General features: G+C 40.3%; 1 pseudogene; it reads right to left on the reverse strand.

Moving 5' to 3' along the window:
- Positions 1-774: 774 nt before the first annotated feature.
- Positions 775-10,812, reverse strand: LOC148647117 (NACHT, LRR and PYD domains-containing protein 3-like; annotated as a pseudogene).
- Positions 10,813-19,633: the final 8,821 nt, after the last annotated feature.

Below are 19,633 nucleotides of genomic sequence, written 5' to 3' on the forward strand. Positions count from 1 at the left end.
AACGCCAGTGCTGACAGCTGTTCAGGTGAGAGGCATCTTCCTGAAAGACTTCCTGATCTAAGAAACTGTTTGACTTCCTCCATTAGGGAAGTGTCTTTCAGTTCATTTAAACAGTGAAAGAGATTAATGCTTCTCTCTGGAGAGGGGCCCTTCCTAATCAATTCTTTAATATAGTTGATTGTTTTCTTTTGGCTCTGTTGGATGCTTTTTGATTGTGTGAAGAGGAAGCTTAAGAGCTTCTGATTGCAATCTTGTGAAAGGCCAACAAGGAAGCGCACGAAAAGGTCGAGGTGCCCATTCTTGCTATTTACAGCTTTGTCCAATGCAATTCTGTGCAGGTCAAACACATGCATTTCTTCACCTTTCTTTTTTTGGATTTCTTTTCTGCTTTGAGATAGAAGATTGATTTTATTATTTGAGTACTGCAGATGCACATATAGAGCAGCAAAGTACTCCTGCATACTCAAATGTATAAAGGAATAAAATTTCTCTTTAAACAGTCCTGAATCCTCTTTAAATATTTCAGTACACAAACCAGAGTACAAAGAAGCTTGGGTGACATCAAGGCCACAATCTCTCAAGTCTTCTTTACAAAATACAAAACTGTTTTTTTCCAGGTGTTGAAAAGCCAGGTGCCCCAGCTTAATAATGACGTCTTTATCTGACTCTAATAGTGTTGGTATACATCCCTCACTTCTCTTGAGGTATTTCTGTCCCTTGACAGTCTGGATTATCAGGAATTGTGTGTACATTTCCGTCTCAGTTTTCAGGACCTCACAGCCTTGTTTTCCAATTATTTGCTCCAGGACAGTTGCTGAAACCCAGCAGAAGAGTGGGATGTGACACATGATGTAGAGACTCCTTGATGACTTGATATGTGTGATAATAGAGCCTGCCAGGCTCTCATCAGTTAATCTCTTCCTAATATAATCCTCTTTATGCTGATCGTTAAAACCTCGTACCTCGGTCACTCGATCAACACACTCGGCAGGGATCAGTCCAGCTCCTGCTGGCCGGGATGTTATCCAGACATGAACAGAAGAACATAGATCTCCTTTGATGAGGTTTGTCAGCAGCACATCCAGTGACATTGTCTGTGTTATGTCACGCCAGATCTTATTGTTCTGAAAATCTAAGGGAAGCTGACTTTCTTCTAGACCATCAAAGATGAGTAAAACATTTTTATCACCTAAGTCAATATTACCAATTTCTTTCATTTCAGGATAGAAGTGCTGGAAAAGTCCAATGAGACTATATTCATCATCATTTATCAAATTTAGCTCTCGAAAGGGAAGAAAAAAAACGAAGTGAGCATCTTGGTTTTCCTTTCCTTCTGCCCAGTCTAGAATAAACTTCTGCACACTGACCGTTTTTCCAATGCCAGCAATCCCCTTTGTCAGTACAGTTCGGATGTTTTTTTTTTGGCTACTTAAGGGTTTAAAAATGTCATTGCACTTGATTGATGTTTCTTGAGAGGCATTTTTCTTGGATGATGCTGCAATCTGCCACACTTCATGTTGAACATTGACACTTCCACTAGTTTTCTCGGTTATATAAAGTTCTGTGTAAATGTCATTGAAGACTGTTTTCTTCCCTGGTTCAGCAACTCCTTCAAATATGCATTCAAACCTCCTCTTCAGATTGGACTTCAATTTGTCTTGGACTCTTGTCAGGGCTTCATCTATAAAACAGTGACAGGGATAAAGAACCATCAAATCCAGACCATGACAGAGTACAGAATAAAATGTATATTGGAGCAGCAGAACTGATGGTGTTTTCACACTTACAGTATATCTGTCAGGCAATTTGCTTCCTAATAATTTAATAAATCTCTCATGGCAGACAGTTTACTAGGTTTTTGTAAATGGCTTTGGAGCCCCAGACTGGGAAATCAGCACTAGCAGCTGTAGTACTCCAGCACTGGGCTCATGAAATTGAAAAGAAATTCAATGTTAGTATTGAGTATGAGAAACATTGCTCCATACAAGGAGTGGTGTGTATATGGATCAAGTTTCCAAGTCACTTGATACCCAAGATGTTTAAAAAAAATAATTGAATGAAATTTTAATTTCACTCAGCATCTAAAACCACAAAATATGCAAGATGGACCAAATGCCCTCTTTATGACTGCATTTAGAGTACAACAGGGTACAATCTCACTCAGATACTGTAGGTACAGTATCAATGCGGCATTGAGGATCATTAACTGCAGAACTTCTAAATGTTATTCTCAGTAGAACACAGTGCAGTCCACGTTCAGGAATCATAAGGCACAGTCCAGGCTACTGATTCACTAAAGAAATCCCCAGTGTGATCTTCGGTAGAGGATAGAGCAACAGGATGTGTTACAGTACCTACTTCAGAAATTCAATTCTATACACTTACTGGATTGAGTGGTATGATTATATCACTAATCAGATGAACAGACATATGGAAAACAATTGTGGTCTTACCTACAAAATCAAAGGTTCATTATCAATTTGAACTACATGTTTTGAAGTAATAAAATTCATCAACATCATCATTTTCCAGCTACTTACTCCTGGTGAGGATCACGGTGGTAAGTGGCTGAGCAGGGTGGACCAGACTTCTCTTTTGCCAATAACAGCCTCCAGTCCCCTGGAGGGATCCCCAGGCGCTCTTACATCCCATGTATCACACTCTGTCCCTTTAACAAGGCATAGACTCCGCCGAAGCACCTAACCAACCAGCTTACCTGTCCTATCACCACACCCCATGGCACTTCCCTATTTTAGGACACCCTGGCCGAACATAAACTGCCCTGTTTGAGCAGCTTTTTCCTTTTGACTACTGTTTACGGATTTCATCTCTGGTTTTGTTACTCTTGGCTTTTTAGATTTCCCATACCTGGCTTCTTGAAATCTGCCTGGCCTTTTGACTACGGTTTAAGGATTTAATCTTTGGCTTTTACACTTGGCTCTTTTGGATACCTGGCTTGTTGGAATTCGGGAAAAAGTTATAGGTTTATTGCATGCTGAAAAGAGAAGAAAGAATACACAATATTTCGGCCGTGGAGCCTTTTTCAGGTGTGGAGCCTTGGAGCCTTCCATGGAGCCATTCACACCTGAAGAAGGCTCCATGGCCGAAACGTTGTGTTTTCTTTCTTCTCTTTTCAGCATGGAATAAACCTATTACTTGTTCCTTTGCAGCCTACGCATGCTGACGCAACCACCTACCTGATGTACTTATTGGAATTCAGTTCTCTACATTACTATGTTCTCTGGATTATGCTCCTGGCCTTACTTTTTCATCCTCTTTTCTCTGCACAGGATCCAATATCTCTCTCTGTTTTTAGAGAATGCAATAGGCGCCTCTAGGCCAGGTGGGAGGTATAATCCCTCCTGTGTGTCCTGGGTCTGCCCCAGGTTCCCTTCCCAGTGGGCTGTGTTTGATAGACCTCCAGCAGAAGATGCCAGGAAGGCATCCTCACCAGATGCCTGCGACACCTGAAGTGCCTCCTCTCAATCCAGGAAGCAGCAACTCCACACCAGATCTTCCCAGCCCACTGAGCTCCTCATGGAGAGTAAGCCCACCAACCATAAGGACAAACTTCATTTCTGCCGCTTGTACCTACATTCTTTCAGTCACTACCCAAAGTCACTACCGACCTTGTGACCATAGGTGAGGACAGGGAAGATTGACCAGAGACCTGAAAGCTTGATCTGAAATCTCGGCTCCTGCTTCATCACCATGGTTCAGTATTTTATCTGCATTACTGCAGCTGCTGCACCAATCTGTGGGTCAATCATTAGTGAACAAAATCCCGAGGTACTTTAACTCTTCCAGTTAAGCAAGCCACTCATTTCTGAGAGAGAATCATGACCTCAGATTTGGAGGTTCACTCAGCTGTGAACCTCTCCAGATCACAATCAGATGAGGCAAAGAGGACAACATCATCCACAAACAATAGAGACACTACCCTCAGGTTCCCAAAACAGAGACTTTCCAAACCTCAGTTGCTCCCTGATATTCTGTCCATAAAGATGACAAACAGGAGAGCAGACAAGATGCAACCCTGGTGTGTCCAACACACACCTTAACATGCCTGTGTTAACACCTACAATGCAGACACAACTCTCACTCTGTAAATACAGGGACCAGATGACACACAGATGCAGCTCCAGCATCACATACTCTCACAGCACCTCCAACAAGATACCCCAGGGTAGAGAGTCATAAGCTGTCTCAAAGTCCACAAATCATGGACACAGGGGTGGCAAACTTCCATACCCCCGCAAATACAGATGCAGCCATTCAAAGTTCGCGGTACAAACCCGTACCGCACGCAACTACTCACAAGCCACCGCACCGTACTGCGGTACGTGATTGGCTGGTCAAAATGACCGACAGGGGCACTCGTGGTGCATTGGTCGGTAGTGAAAAGATTTAATCATTTAATCTCTTTACTGTTCACATTTTAATCCACTTATTAGTATTGAATATTTAAATGGAATTTTACAGCTAAAGGGAAATTGTAGTTGCTGAGTATAAAAAGAATAGGAGCATAATGCATCTGTCATAAACAACATTAATTTAGGAACATAAACATATTATGTAAACTGTATATGGCTGCCCCATACACTAGTATTCCATTTCTCCCTAAACATTTTAAGCATCAAAGTCTTACATGTGGTTACTTCGGAAACGTTTTTACGTGCTCCTTGCTCCCTCTGACCATGTTACTGAACTGGACGTTTATACAGTATACAGTACTCTGTGATAAAAGTGATCATTTTAAGCTTTTCTACGAATACGCTCGATACCGGAGTAAACAAGCATACTTTTAGAATTTGATTAATAAGGAATATAATATGGAATCGCATATCTAAAGAAATCAATAACAATATAATTATATTATATATATAATAAATATTAATTACTGTATTGTAAATTTCCTTTGTTATTCATTTTATTAAGTTTGTTTAATTTTCTTTAAAAATAAAATTATGCTGTTAGTAAAATCATGCTTCCTCTTGTGCTTTTTATGATATTCACTACTTGCCCTCCTTTATGAACTTGCCCTCCTTTAGTAAACCTATGAACATGTCAATATGCTTTTAACACAGTTAATACTGTCTGTCCACTTCTATTTCTTTGTATCTTATGTGACTCTTGCTCTGCTTTTCTAGCTAACCCTGTTGTTACATTACTGATTGCATTTACAGGCTTTATTGACTTGACTAGGTCTTATTGTACCTGCACAGTGACACCGTGTTGCAGCAGACAGCGCTGCTGCCTCACAGCTTTTGGATTGGATTGTAGGTTGGATTCTGGACTGGGCATTCTCTGTGGAGTCTATGTGATCTCTTAATGTCCATATACTGTAGGTTTTCTCTTGGTACACTAGTTAGCTTCCATATTTAAATCAATATTCCACAGCTTCCATAGGGAGAATATGTATTAAATCCTCATGAGGCTATTAGGGAATTAGAATCACCTGTGCGAAGCAAGACTTCTTGATGTAAGTTTTCAGAGACTGAATAATCCTTGACTGTTCAAGGAAGTCAGAATCTTGCTGTCTGCTGTGGCAGAGAGAAACAGAGTCTCATAGAAAGACTCTGACTCTTGATTGTCGGCTCAGGGGAGTCAGATCTCTCTGTCAGGTACTGTATAACAGTTGTTAACATCCTCAGTGTCAGGTTTAACACTGAGACTCAGGCTCTCGCAATGAGACCTAGTGAAGGATCAAACCCCGGAAGGGGGCCGGTTCTAGCTGCAGCCCCACAGAAGATTGAGAAAGGCTACAGACACCCTGATCTAATGAGGATGAGAGAGAACTGGGCTGTCTGAGAGAAATACCTGCTCAGATTTGAGTAAGTTGAATTTCAGGGTAATCTCAGTCTCTGGCTAAGACAGCTAGTAGTGGAAGATTAAAAGCTCCACATTTGGAAGTCAGCTATCTGGGAGAAAGGGACTCCTAGAGATATGTGGAACAGGAGAAGGCTGTCACAGATGAAGCAGCCTCTGTCGTTTCATTGTCGCCTGCCAGTAAACAAGAAGATGGAGTGGCCGGAAATTACCAAGATGAGATCATATTCTCTTCCTAACTACCCGAAAAGTACAAAAAGGTTAAAGAAGGCATACAGTTATGGATGGAATGAAGGTTAAAATGGTTAAATTCAATGATACAGGTTCAGATGTGTAACCAAAGATCCAGTCAAGATCAAGTTAGGGGATAATGTGTGCAGGATCTCCAATATTCAACTACCATCTGAGGAAATCTGTTTTATGTTGTAGTTATTTTCATTTTTCAAAAATATTTGTTCATTCTAGTGTGCCTGAAGTATTATTCTTTTCACCAAAATTGTGCCAGAGAACAAAGAATTGAGATGCCTCTTATTATAAACAAACCAACTTGGGTTTGTTTCTCGCATATCTTTACAATTTGGGGGTTATGATTGTTTTAGCCATTGATTATTCTGTTCTGTTTTTTACTGTAATTGTCTATTTTAGTAACTGCCTATATGTAATTATTATTTATAAATTCAATTAAAGATAATGTTTTAATATATATATATAGTAGTTTGTTTTTAAGTGTATGCTAGATTTTGAATTTTATAATTCTACTTATAGGATTTTAAAACTTTTTTTATTCACTATTTTTTCTCTACCTCATTGTAACATTGTAAGTGTTATTAAAGATTTCTAATAATCTTTCTCTTGCCTTTACAAAGAGAACGAGACCCAAGACAATAGATCTGACATCGCTAACCAGCCAATTTGGATGATGAAACAATGAGGACTCTGCAGGTTAATATCATTATAATACCTGATGACATCCTAGCCAAGTGATTTTCTGCTTCCTAAGGTAGTATCCAACTAATTAATTTTTGATGTAGTGTCTTACTTGTAGGTTCTTTGCACAGAACAAGCAGCTGAAGAAGCCACAGTGATAACTCTGCTCAGCTCTGTCATCAGCACATCATCAGATCAGTTCCTTGATCTTTGCGTATAATACTTCTATAATCACATTATAATTCTAATGAGTTTAACTATATCAAATACAGGTATAGTAGTACATGATGGTAAGTGCATATTTACTTGTCTTTGAGAAATGAACTTGATTTAACCATGATACTGACATATGAGAAGGATGTAACCTATAAGTAAGATAATAAAACATTAGTATATTATTAGTGTATTTTAACTTACTTTAAATTATTTACTCTTTAATAATTATTTACTCTTTAATAATAATTGTTGGGAGGAGAACAATCAATGATTCATATAACAGCAGATCTCTTCACAAATATATTCAATTACTAATTTTGGTTTCTTGTAAATGTTTTGGTAGTGTCATGCCCTCATCCCACCACATTCTCACATGGAAGCCCACTCGCGCTAATTACACTCCAGCCCTGAGCACTTCTGCCAAATGACACCGCTCCTGCCAAACAGCCAACTGAGACACTCCATCTATCAGTGCACCTTCTTCCTCTCACAATACTTAAACCCTCCAAAACCCTTTACTCTTTGCCTGGTATTGGTTGTTCTCATGAGCTCCTACCTTGCCTTAGTTTCTAAACCCTCACCTTGCTTTTCTTGTTACAAACCATGGAACTCACCTTTGACCATGTCCCATGCCTAGCCCTCTCCTGGATTGGAAGCCTTCTTATTACTCTTCACAATATGACCCATGGAACTTACCATTGATCCATGTCTCTTGCCTAGTCCTCATTTACTCTGGAAGCTATCTTCTAGTCTCCTGACCACCTGAGGTACCATACAGGGTCCATCCTCCCATTTGCTCAGTGGGTCAATTGTGACAGGTGGTATATCAATAAATAAACTGCATATACTATACAGTATATTTAAAATTGGTGTATGAAACTTTAAATTACTATGTCTGATACCTGGCAGTTGTCAGAAAACGCTCGTTTGCACACACTGACCTGTCTGTTCTTCTACACACAGATGCACCTTCGCTCACATACCCGCATACCACAAATAGACACACACTAACACACTCTCTTTCACACTAACCTGTTTGGTCAGTATCCTGGAATCCTCGTATCACATCTCTCCTCACATCCTGAGCATAAAGTACAGAGAGAAGAGTGAGACTCAGAAATAGGTAGAATTGGCAGATTTTAAAGGAATCAAGAGGTATGAAGCTTTCATACTAACACAATGATGGCATCCATAGTGACAACAACTCCACAGTAGGAATGAGAGACCATTCCTTGGTGTATCCGCACTGAGATAGTGGGTTGTGGTCACTAATATTTTACACTGTACATGTGAAATAAAACAACACACAGACACCCAACTGCCCTCAGTGATGAATGTGTATTAATTCTGTCTCACTAGTCACTACAGTTCTTTATCTCTGTCTTTTGGAAGAGAGCACAGGGACACACAGAGTCACTCAGTGTTTAGAGTTTAACAGTAAAATGAGCTGGTGAAAATAGTGTCAATATTCAGCACAGGTCTGATTTTATATAGCAGATGAGTGACCGAAGCCTCTTACCTGTGTCAGTCCCTGGTCTGACATAAAGACGGTGTCATGTCCCCTGTGTTCCTGCACTGAACACAGGCTGCAGATGAGAGTTTGGTCAGTATTACAGAACATTTCCAGAGCTTTTCTGTGCTTCTGGCACAGTTTGAGGTCCTGGTCTCCACTGATGTCCACCAGTCTGTGTTTCTGCAGAGCTGGGACTGTGTAGTGCTGTCGGACATGTATTTCACAGTAGGAGGCTGGGCAGACATAACAGTATTTCACAGCCCTGACCATCTTCTTAAGGCAGAAGTCACAGAAAACATCTCCATGCCCAACAGACCTGTGAACGACCAAAATATTCATATTGTGCCTTGAACTCAAAGACCGAGAGTCACAAAATTCACGCAGAATCTCTCTGTACAGCTCCTTACACAAACAAAATACAAGCACAAGAATTCAGGACAAGAGAAAAAAAGGATCCTTGCAGACTTCAAGACAGGAAGAGGAAAAAAGTCATGGACATATAGCTGGGAGATGGTTCTGCAGCCCTCTTCCTCTGTCACACATGGTGTGCAGATAACTTCAAAGGAAGAGAAATGTTTTGAGAATCAAGGTTCTATAATCTACTGCTCCTCACTATTGTGGTCAATTACAGCTCACTCTTCCTCCAGAGCTGTGTGTGTCCGTAACAACACTGCTGTGTGTGGTCATAACAACACTGCATACTCACTGTTTCATCCCTTAGTTGTAAGAAAATATAATTTTCTTTTTTCAGTACTTTTTATCTGTCAATTCTTCATTATTTTTAAATGTTTCACAGAGCAAAGGAAATAAGAAATGGAGAAGTGATCCAGGTCAAACAATTGTGTCTCATGACCAGTTGAGAGATACACTCAATGGACAACTGTGATCCCACCTGGGGTGAGGAATAAAGGCGAACTGTATTGGTGGATCCATTGACTGGTCATTCTTCATGGACACACCACTGGGCATTGGTGACCCCTGTCTGTCCAGCACAGACCAAGTGTGTTCTTTCAGACGCTTGCTCAGAGTGTCCCTGTTAATGTCAATGTAATGTCTAGAAGTGGATATGCTGGTTTTGAGGCTGTTCTACTTCACATCCAGGCTCACAGCCCCTTTCCCTCTTCATGGCTTGAAGGAAAGAGCCTGCAGGGGGCAGCACACAGTCCCAGTGTGTGAACCTGAGCCTGAACTCCAGGGTGTTTCTGCTGGTTTCCAGACTGGAGCAGCTCAGAGAGCCTGGAGTCACTTTTCTACTGGAGAGTCAGAGCTGCTCAGATGAAGTCACATATTGATCGTGTACTGTAGCTGGTGATGTCGGTCTAACTGATAAATCTTCTCATCTCCCTTTTGGTCCTTCACACAGTCACATTATCCTGTAAATTCAATTACCTATTAATCCTTCTCTGGTCCACTTAAATTATTAACCTTGTAAAAGCAGGCAGAAATTCATCACATCCAGAATGTGAAAATCAGAAAATCCAAAAGATGCAAGTAGTGTCCACAGTTACAAGCTAAACTACAATCATTAAAGGAATGATTGGGTCCACCTGGTCAGCTTGGTAGTTAGTAGCTAATTAACCCAAGGATCTCAGTCTGTGTTTTTCCTGAAAGACACCAGGTAATCAGCATCACGCACATACGTCAAGCATCCTTGGCTTTGGAAAAATAGTATATAAATAAAAATATTCAGCAGTATTTTTATTGATCATCTCATGATGCACACAATGGACAACAGTGATCCCACCTGGGCTGAGGAATGAAGGTTCCATCAGTGAACTGTATTGGTGGATCCATTGACTGGTCACTCTTCATGGACACACCACTGGACATTGGTGACCCCGGTCTGTCCAGCTTCACCCTGTGAACAGCACAGACACAGACTTTCCATTAACCTCCTGTAGCAGCAAGGCTTATTAATAATACAGGAATTACGTTTGCTGCTCCCTTGCCAGTTCCTCTCTCCCTCATCTTAGTGGTGCTGGACACAGAGAGGCCATTCCATGTGGCTCAGATTTAAGGTGTTTTTCTGTGTGATAGAGTTTCCTGATAAGGAACAACTCCCAAGGCTGAGATTCTCCAGCCACACCCAATGAATGGTCATCTCTGGCGCCTTTCTGTCTGGGAGATTCTAAGGGAGAGTCTCATCCCAAGGTTTACAACCCTAAGGTCAGAGAGTATAGTTACTCATCCTCCACCTTGATAAGCCAATCAGCTACTGGTAGGGCAGGGTAACCCCACGTGGGCCTCAAATGCCCGCCGAACTTTCAACCAATAAACGACCCTAGTTCCTCCAGATAAAAGAGGCAGCACAGGGCCCAGAAGGTGCCCCTCCAGGACACTCTCAGACTCATCTCAGACAATCACGTGACGGCCAGTGTGTCCGAGTGCCAGGACTTTACTCCGTTCTAAGATTCGAGACGGGAGGTCGCCCACACGTAAGCAAAGGATCCACTCGAGGTTAGCCCAGCAGCAAGCCTCGTGAACCGCCGGAAACCTACTGTGAATGCTCGCTTGATCTACGAGTGAACTACTGTCGGATCTGTCGACAGCTGAATCTCAGTATTCAGGACTAGCGCTACAGTACATTGGGAACAAAGCGGTCTTCTTCCCGTCTAAAGAGTGTGACTTGCTCGGACCCACAGTCACTTTTCATGTGCACAAACTCTGTTTGTTCAGCCGGGACTACCTAGCTGGTTCTCAGAGAGTCATTGCCAGCATGTCTCAGCTGGAACGTCTCCCTCCTTCTCCCACACCTCCAGCCGCACCAGGACTGCATGGCACCGGGCCAGAGGATGCCGATTGGACACAGCAACAGCCTGTTGCTGTTCCTTAGTGTCCGTGGGAAATCTGAATCCACACAATTTGGATGAGTATTCAACATTCTGAATTACAGCTCGAGAATTCAATTGTTACCTCAACCCCAATTGTGTCAATTTAATTTCTATGAGTGATGTACTTGCTTTTAAGTATCTAGTGTAGAAGTTGTGATCAAAGCTCTTTTACGAAATGGTATAAATGAATGGTATACTGAATGTATGTGTCTCTTGGTATTTGTAACTCTTCATGATCGAATATCTACCTTTTGTATTCTTCTAACCCTCACGATAAGATCTGTTATGTTGAAATGCACATTTTATGTATTAATAAATGTATTGTCGTGTATTAGTATCCACGTGTGTGCGTTGCAGGGTTATTCCGCAAGTTCGATTTTCTAATAGCCATCGAAGAATCATTTTGTGACTTACTGCTACAATTAATGATCGTCCCAGCAAATGCACAAGACCCCTACACTCCTCTCTCCACATTTAGACACAGGGTTGAAGTACACAGACCAAGTGTGTTCTTTCAGACGCTTGCTCAGAGTGTCTCTGTTAATGTCAATGTAATGTCTAGAAGTGGATATGCTGGTTTTGGGGCTGTTCTGCTGTTTCAGTGCTTTGCAGATGACCGTATCGGTGGTGTGATCACTTAAGTGGCTGATTTATAAGTGTGAGGTTGGGTTTTTAAATCCAGCAATCGCTATGAGTTTTCATTTAACAAATAAATGAAAAACTAAAATAGCAAATATTATGGACACTACAGTATATTGACATTTTTTATATTTCTAAATGTCACAACATGCTCATACTATATGTACACATCGGTATCGCATGGTGTAGGGTGCAAACTCACATGAGCCAAAATCGCTACATCATTCATATAGTAATATCTTCCGTGTCACATTAACAAGTTTAAAAGGAGGAGACACTTTACATTTTACACTTCACAGAGAAATTTCGCCAGAGCCTCTTCTCTTGTTGTGTCTAATTTAGCATAATAGTTTAGCAGGATTCAAGCACGATTTCAGATGAAAGGCAGTGACGTCAAGCGAGCCCAAATCATAGTTTAACCCGTTAAGAGCCTAAATTACATTTTAGCGTTGCATTTTGAGCTGAAGACCCTCACAAATGAAGAAGGCTTCATAGCCGAAATGTTGCGTTTTCTCTCTTCTCTTTTAAGCATGTGTATGATGCTGTAATACAGTTTAAAATAATTAAAAGTCTAAACAGTATCAACTTGAATTCTTGTCTCTAATAATATAACTATCAAGTGGCATTAAATAAATACGGTCTTTTAGTATAGATTACACTTTTCTAAAATTTATTTAAAAAATAAAAATGATAACAATCTAATCTATCCACGTTTGATCCCCAGATCCCAAGAAAAATAAATCTAAACAGGGAGAAAGCTATGCTGAAAGTTTATCAAGATACTTAGAAGACAAAGATAATGATTTACCTTTCATTTGTCAGATTGTGAATCAATAAAGACATTTAATTAAACACGCGTTAGCGATTTAAATCAAAATAGGGGTAACAGGGACTCTTATTATTTCTCTTTCTCTCTTATTATCAACACTCATTCAATTGTGGTTCCTTTTGGTTTCACGGAGGGCTTCTCAGATAGTTGGGCATTCAGATAGATTGGCTAAAGGATTAGTAACTATATTTTGTTAAAGCAAGTCAGTTTTTTGTGACACATAAAAGACATATTGTGTCATTATTATATAGGAAGGACACAGTGACTCAGACTCACGTTGAATTTTCTTTGACTTCTAAATCCCTTAATTATCATTAAGCACAGGTTTCTCTTTTGATACCATCGTTAGACAAAGCAGGAACTTACTGAACTTTCTAATGACATTACATGTGGAAAGATTACAGATTACAGATTTTAATTGTCTTTAATTTCGTTATACATTTTAGAAAAGTTTAATCTATGCATATACCACAAAACTATTCTCGTTTGTATTTCTGAATGCTATGTATAAAAAAAACTTGCAGCTTCAGTCAACGATTCTAAGATGATCACGAGGAAATGTATTGCATGTCTAATGCAATTCTAACCCCATTTACCCCATTTTGATTAAAATCGCAAACGCATGTATAATAAAATGCCTTTATTGATTCACAATCTGACAATGCAATGTAAATCATTATTTTTGTATTCTAAGTCCCTTAATTCACTTTAGTCATAACTTTCTCACTATTTAGATTTATTTTTCATAGATAAGCTCTCTATTAAAGCTCAGATCAAAGATCAAACAGCAATATCTCATACACTGGGACTGATCTGTGATCTGGAATGTGGTTGAGTGCAAATTGTGGCACTCTAGCAGGCTAGCTGGTGTCTGTGTGGTTCAGCCGGCTGGCTGTGCCGAAAAATAAAAACTGGTATAACAACTCTTAAGCATATTGTAGTTTTTATTAGACCATTAGACATGCAATACACTTCCTCGTGATCATCTAGAATCTTTGAGTAAGCTGCAAGTTTTTTTTTAATTATACATTTTAAACACTTTAATTTTGAAAACAGAACATACATTCCATAAAGATACAGTACAATCACATTCTCCTGTCTTCCAGTGGTGTAAAACGAATAAGTAGGTGATTGAGATAACAATGCAGTGCCCACACTGGGGTAAAGTTTGAAAATGATGTTGGCATGCCTGTAGCCTCCTAGAGTTACAAAAACACTTGCTGTGTGTACAAAGTACATTGTGACTGTTTTCACAGCCTTCACTATGTCGTTTTTAAGCCATTTTTTTTACCATGCTCCAATATTCTTTTGTTCATATCTTCGGAAGGGAAACAGAATGCCTTCAAACCAAATGCATTTTAAAGACCACGACTTGTGAAAATGTTCACAGCTTGCATATAAAACTATGTTTATAAACCTCTGTTTTTTCATCTATGCATAATTACGCACTAACTGGAACCCTAGGGGATCGCTGTGTAGACATGTTCACAGCGCAAGAAATACTGCTCTATATGGTTTCGTGTGAAAAACCTGTATATCACGATAGGAATCATACTAGTGTAGCCTCCAATTACCCAGACTGTAAGCACAGGAATAAAGCTTTGTTTGATTTCTGAAACCCTTTCTTTATGTCCTGTTTTCATTCAAGTAACTGTCAGCTATATACACGATACTGCTGACAGCAGGAAAATTCCTATACTCAGCAGCGTCTTAAAAACAGCACCCATGGTATTCAAACCGATTTTCTTTACACAGAAGACTGAAACAACTTCGCGTTGTGAATCAGTTTTTCTAAGTAAACGTGTCCGTGGCGGGGAGGTGGAGTGTCTGTCATCGGAAGACTTGCCCTGTTCTACTTTGAAAATACCTGTGAAACCGGTTTGTTTACAAACAATGTAGACACAGAGACTCAGACAGTGGAGTGAAATTCGGCACAGGTGGCACTCCCGGGGGGGAGGGAGAGAGAGAGATGTGAAAACTGCTCAGCGCCAGGCGAATGCACAATATTAATGTAGGGCTTTCGGGCTCACATGGATTTGCTCCCTACACCTTGCGGTACCACTGTGTACATACAGTATGAACATGTTGTGATATTTAGAAATATAAAAAAGTCAAAAGAGTGTCCATAATTTTGCTATTGCTATTTTAGTTTGCTATTTTAGTTTTTCGAAGAAATGTTTGTTAAAAGAAAACTCATGGCATTAGCTGGATTTGAACACCCGACTTCTTGCTTATAAGTCAGTCAATTAAACCATCACACGACAGCTACTGGAACAGCCATACACATATACTACTGTTTGTGTTACAGTACATGAATATAATAATATCATTATTAATTTCTTTAGATACGCGATTCCATTTTATATTCCCTATTAATCAAATTCTAAAAGTATGCTTTGTTTACTCCGATAACGAGCGTATTCGCAGAAAAGATTAAAACGATCACTTTTCACAAAGTATATAAACGCACAGTAATATGGTCTAAAGAAGCACGTAAAAACATTTTCAAAACAACCACATGTAAGACTTTGATGCTTAAAATGGAATACTGGTGTGTATTTTTTCTTTAAACTACCAGTACCAGCAATATACAGTTTACATAATATGTTTATGTTCCTAAATTAATATAGTTTATGAGCATCTGAAAGGCATGGTGAATTGGAAATTCTCAAAACTTACTTTGTATGATTGGAAACAAATACGTGATCGGATCAACGAAAAGCTGTGGTATTAATTTTTGTCATTGAAAAAATAGTCTTTTTCGTTTACAAAGATGGTTACAAAGAATGTGGACCAGGGTAATACTTTGAGTTTTCAGCTTGTCCAAGGTCATTCATCATTAATACTATTAGTAATATCTTCAGTAAAGACTTTGACGCATAAAATATTTCTGCATAATTAAAATATTTATGATAAAGGTAGGTTGTGTACTTTTGCCCAACTGAGCAATCTTGCTTTCATAAAATATACCAACTTTTTAATGACTGATGATTAACATGCTGTAATACACAGTTTAAATTTAAATGCTCAAATGCTGTACATGAAAGGTTAAGCTTTATTAGCTCCTTCTGGCGGTTTTACAAGATGATTCAGGATACTATTAACATAATCTAATTTGCATACGGTAATTTGCAGTGTGACGCTAAATGACGAGTTATACCGCATTTTGATGCGACAAACCCACCGCATTATACCACAGCGTACCCCACTTCTTTTGAATGGCTGCATCTGTAGTTTCAACAGTGCATATCTAACAAATAAATAGTGTAGAAACATGGTCATACATCCTTCTAGGATTATTTTTTTTTCCTTTGTTGTGTGATGTGTTCTTTCTTGTTTGCAGGGAGAAAGAAAGACTAATGAAAGAAATAAGGACCTTAACACCAAGACACGAAGTAAAACAAATAAGAATCATGATAACTGGGCAGATCAAGGCTGGAAAGTCTAGTTACATCAATAAAGTCGATTCTCCGTTTCTAGGTCATGTGTCAAGACGGGCCTTGGCTGGTGAAGATGAACACAGTTTTACCAAGGAGGTTGGCGAACTGATTTTACTAGAGATTAATAATTGATAAGTAATAGGTTTATTCCATGCTGAAAAAAAGAAGAAAGAGAACACAACGTTTCGGCCGTGGAGCCTTCTTCAGGTGTGAGAGAGACAGGGCAGTAGGCAAAGGTAAAGTAGCGGGAAAACAAAGGTTGGGAGGGAGGAGTGAGAGGCGGGAGCAGGGGACAGAAAGAGAGGCCAATCAAGAGGTGTGAAGTCAGAATGGGTGCAGAGAGGTGTGAAATGAAACTTCCAATGAATGGAGAAAATGTAAAAGAACAGTAGTCTGTCGTTAAGGGAAGGGAGAATGTGTGATCCTAGCTGCAGAATAATTTTAGTTTCGGTGGTCTTTCTGATGTATGAGTTCGGAAAACCCTCTTTGAGAACACAGACGGAGAGATTAGAGTGGTCATGGCCGTCAGAGGTGAAATGAGAAACGATGGGCTTGGAGAGATCTTTAATCTTCACAGCCCTGACGTGTTCTCTGAAGCGGTCTCCGAGTCTCCTTCCTGTTTCTCCAATGTAGATGGCTGGGCATTTACTGCAAGAGATACAGTAAATAAGGTTGCTGGAGGTACAAGATGCTGTCTGGGTGATCCGGAATTGTCCTGAGGGGCCTTGAATGAGTGTGGTGGTGGCTGTGTACTTGCAGGTGATACAGCGAGCTCTGTTGCAAGGGAAAGTGCCTGGTGTGGATGGTTGTTGAGGGCGGTCAAGGGAGCTGTGAACAAGGAGGTTACGCAGATTAGGTGGTCGGCGATATGAGATGATAGGGCGATCAGAAAAGAGGGCCCCAATGGAGGGATCATCCTGTAGCATGAAAAAGTTCTGGTTAATGGTCCTGGGGATAGGAAGTGTGTTAGGGTGGTAAGGAAGCACCAAAGGAATGCGAATGTTACGGCGGGAGTTCCTGATTGGGTTGATGGTCCGAGGGGTGTTTTTGGCTCAGGCAAGGGCCCTGTCAATCACACTGTTGATGAAAAATGAGTACATTTCGAGGGCTTGGTTCTCGAAGTCGATGTCGTCGCTGCATAATTGTCGTAACCTAAGGAACTGTGAAAAAGGAAGAGAGTTTTTAGTGTGGTTGGGGTGAAATGAGCTGTACAGGAGGTAGCTGTGTGAATCTGTGGGTTTGTAATACCCCAGCAGTGTGATTGACAGGGCCCTTGCCCGAGCCAAAAACACCCCCCGGACCATCAACCCAATCAGGAACTCCCGCCGTAACAACCGCATTCCTTTGGTGCTTCCTTACCACCCTAACACACTTCCTATCCCCAGGACCATTAACCAGAACTTTTCCATCCTACAGGATGATCCCTCCATTGGGGCCCTCTTTTCTGATCGCCCTATCATCTCATATCGTCGACCACCTAATCTGCGTAACCTCTTTGTCCACAGCTCCCTTGACCACCCTCAACAACCATCCACACCAGGCACTTTCCCTTGCAACAGAGCTCGCTGTATCACCTGCAAGTACACATCCACCACCACACTCATTCAAGGCCCCTCAGGACAATTCCGGATCACCCAGACACCATCTTGTACCTCCAGCAACCTTATTTACTGTATCTCTTGCAGTAAATGCCCAGCCATCTACATTGGAGAAACAGGAAGGAGATTCGGAGACCGCTTCAGAGAACACGTCAGGGCTGTGAAGATTAAAGATCTCTCCAAGCCCATTGTTTCTCATTTCACCTCTGACGGCCACGACCACTCTAATCTCTCCGTCTCTGTTCTCAAAGATGGTGTTCCGAACTCATACATCAGGAAGACCACCGAAACCAAAATTATTCTGCAGCTAGGATCACACATTCTCCCTTCTCTTAACAACAGACTACTGTTCTTTTAAATTTTCTCCGTTCATTGGAAGTTTCATTTCAAACCTCTCTGCACCCATTCTGACTTCACACCTCTTGATTGACCTCTCTTTCTGTCCCCTGCTCCCGCCTCTCACTCCTCCTCCATCCCAACCTTTGTTCTCCCGCTACTTTACCTTTGCCTACTACCCTGTCTCTCTCACACCTGAAGAAGGCTCCATGGACGAAACGTTGTGTTCTCTTTCTTCTTTTTTTCAGCATGAAATAAACCTATTACTTGTTCCTTTGCAGCCTACGCATGCTGACGCAGCTACCCACCTGAATCAATAGACATTGTACAGCGTATACTATTGTGTTGCAGTACATGAATATAATTATACCGTTATTAATTTCTTTAGATACGCGACTCCATATTATATTCCCTATTAATTAAATTCAAGAAGTATTCTTATTTACTCCGGTATCGAACGTATTTGCAGAAAAGCTTAAAACTACAACTTTTTATACATGTTATTTCACATGTTAAAGACTTCGATGCTTAAAATGTTTAGGGAGAAATTGAATACTTGTGTGTGTTTTTTCTTTAAAGTACCGAGACCAGCCATATACAGTTTACATACTGTAATACTGTATGTTTATGTTCTAAAATTAATATCGTTTATGGCCTTCACACACTTTATGCTCCTATTCTTTTAATGCTCAGCTACTAACATTTCCCTTCAGTGGTAAAATTCCATATAAATATTCAATACTAAAATGGGCACAGTAAAGACATTTTAATCTTGATGAAGCACGATGATGTAGCCGAATGCCTGCGGTACGTGTTTGTGCTGCGCACTTTGAATGGCTGCATCTGTTGTATTGTGCATTTAATATAATATTGGTTACACCAACTTGTTAGACTGTCTCACTAACATGCTCAAATTCAGATACGCCTAAGTAACTGATACTTTAATTAAATTGATATCAGCATGTATCAGGATAGCAACTGAATTCTCCAGGCATTGAATATCTAACTGTATGACAGTGGAATCATAACTCCCACATAGAAAGACAAAGGAACAGCTGATGATCCCATCCATGCTCTGCTGGCTTGATGCCACTGGGGCTGTACTTTAAGTTTTGAAATAGCCTCAGGAGACAAGTTACACTGGAATTAAAAAGTAATTGTAAGGACCTGAGCACCATTGATGTAAGTAATATAAGAGTAATGTTATAAAAAGATCTTGAAGGTGGAGAAATGGGTACTTTCTTTTTCGAATTGCATGGGATCCTAATTCATGTTTTCAAGGGGTACATGGTTTCAAGGGCTCAAGGACTGCTGTCTCCTGGTCCCATTAACACCTCTTTCAGCAGCAACCTAGCTTTCTGAGGTCCAGGTACTGGCCAGGCCAGCTTCAGTGGGCTGCTTGATAAAATGATATACAGTATCGGCTACTTTATATCTTGGAGTAAAGCAGAACCTCATGAATGATTTAATTCATA

Source organism: Lepisosteus platostomus, chromosome 16 (genome assembly GCF_059453375.1).
Source record: "Lepisosteus platostomus isolate fLepPlt1 chromosome 16, fLepPlt1.hap1, whole genome shotgun sequence".
In the NCBI taxonomy this organism is placed as follows: domain Eukaryota; kingdom Metazoa; phylum Chordata; class Actinopteri; order Semionotiformes; family Lepisosteidae; genus Lepisosteus; species Lepisosteus platostomus.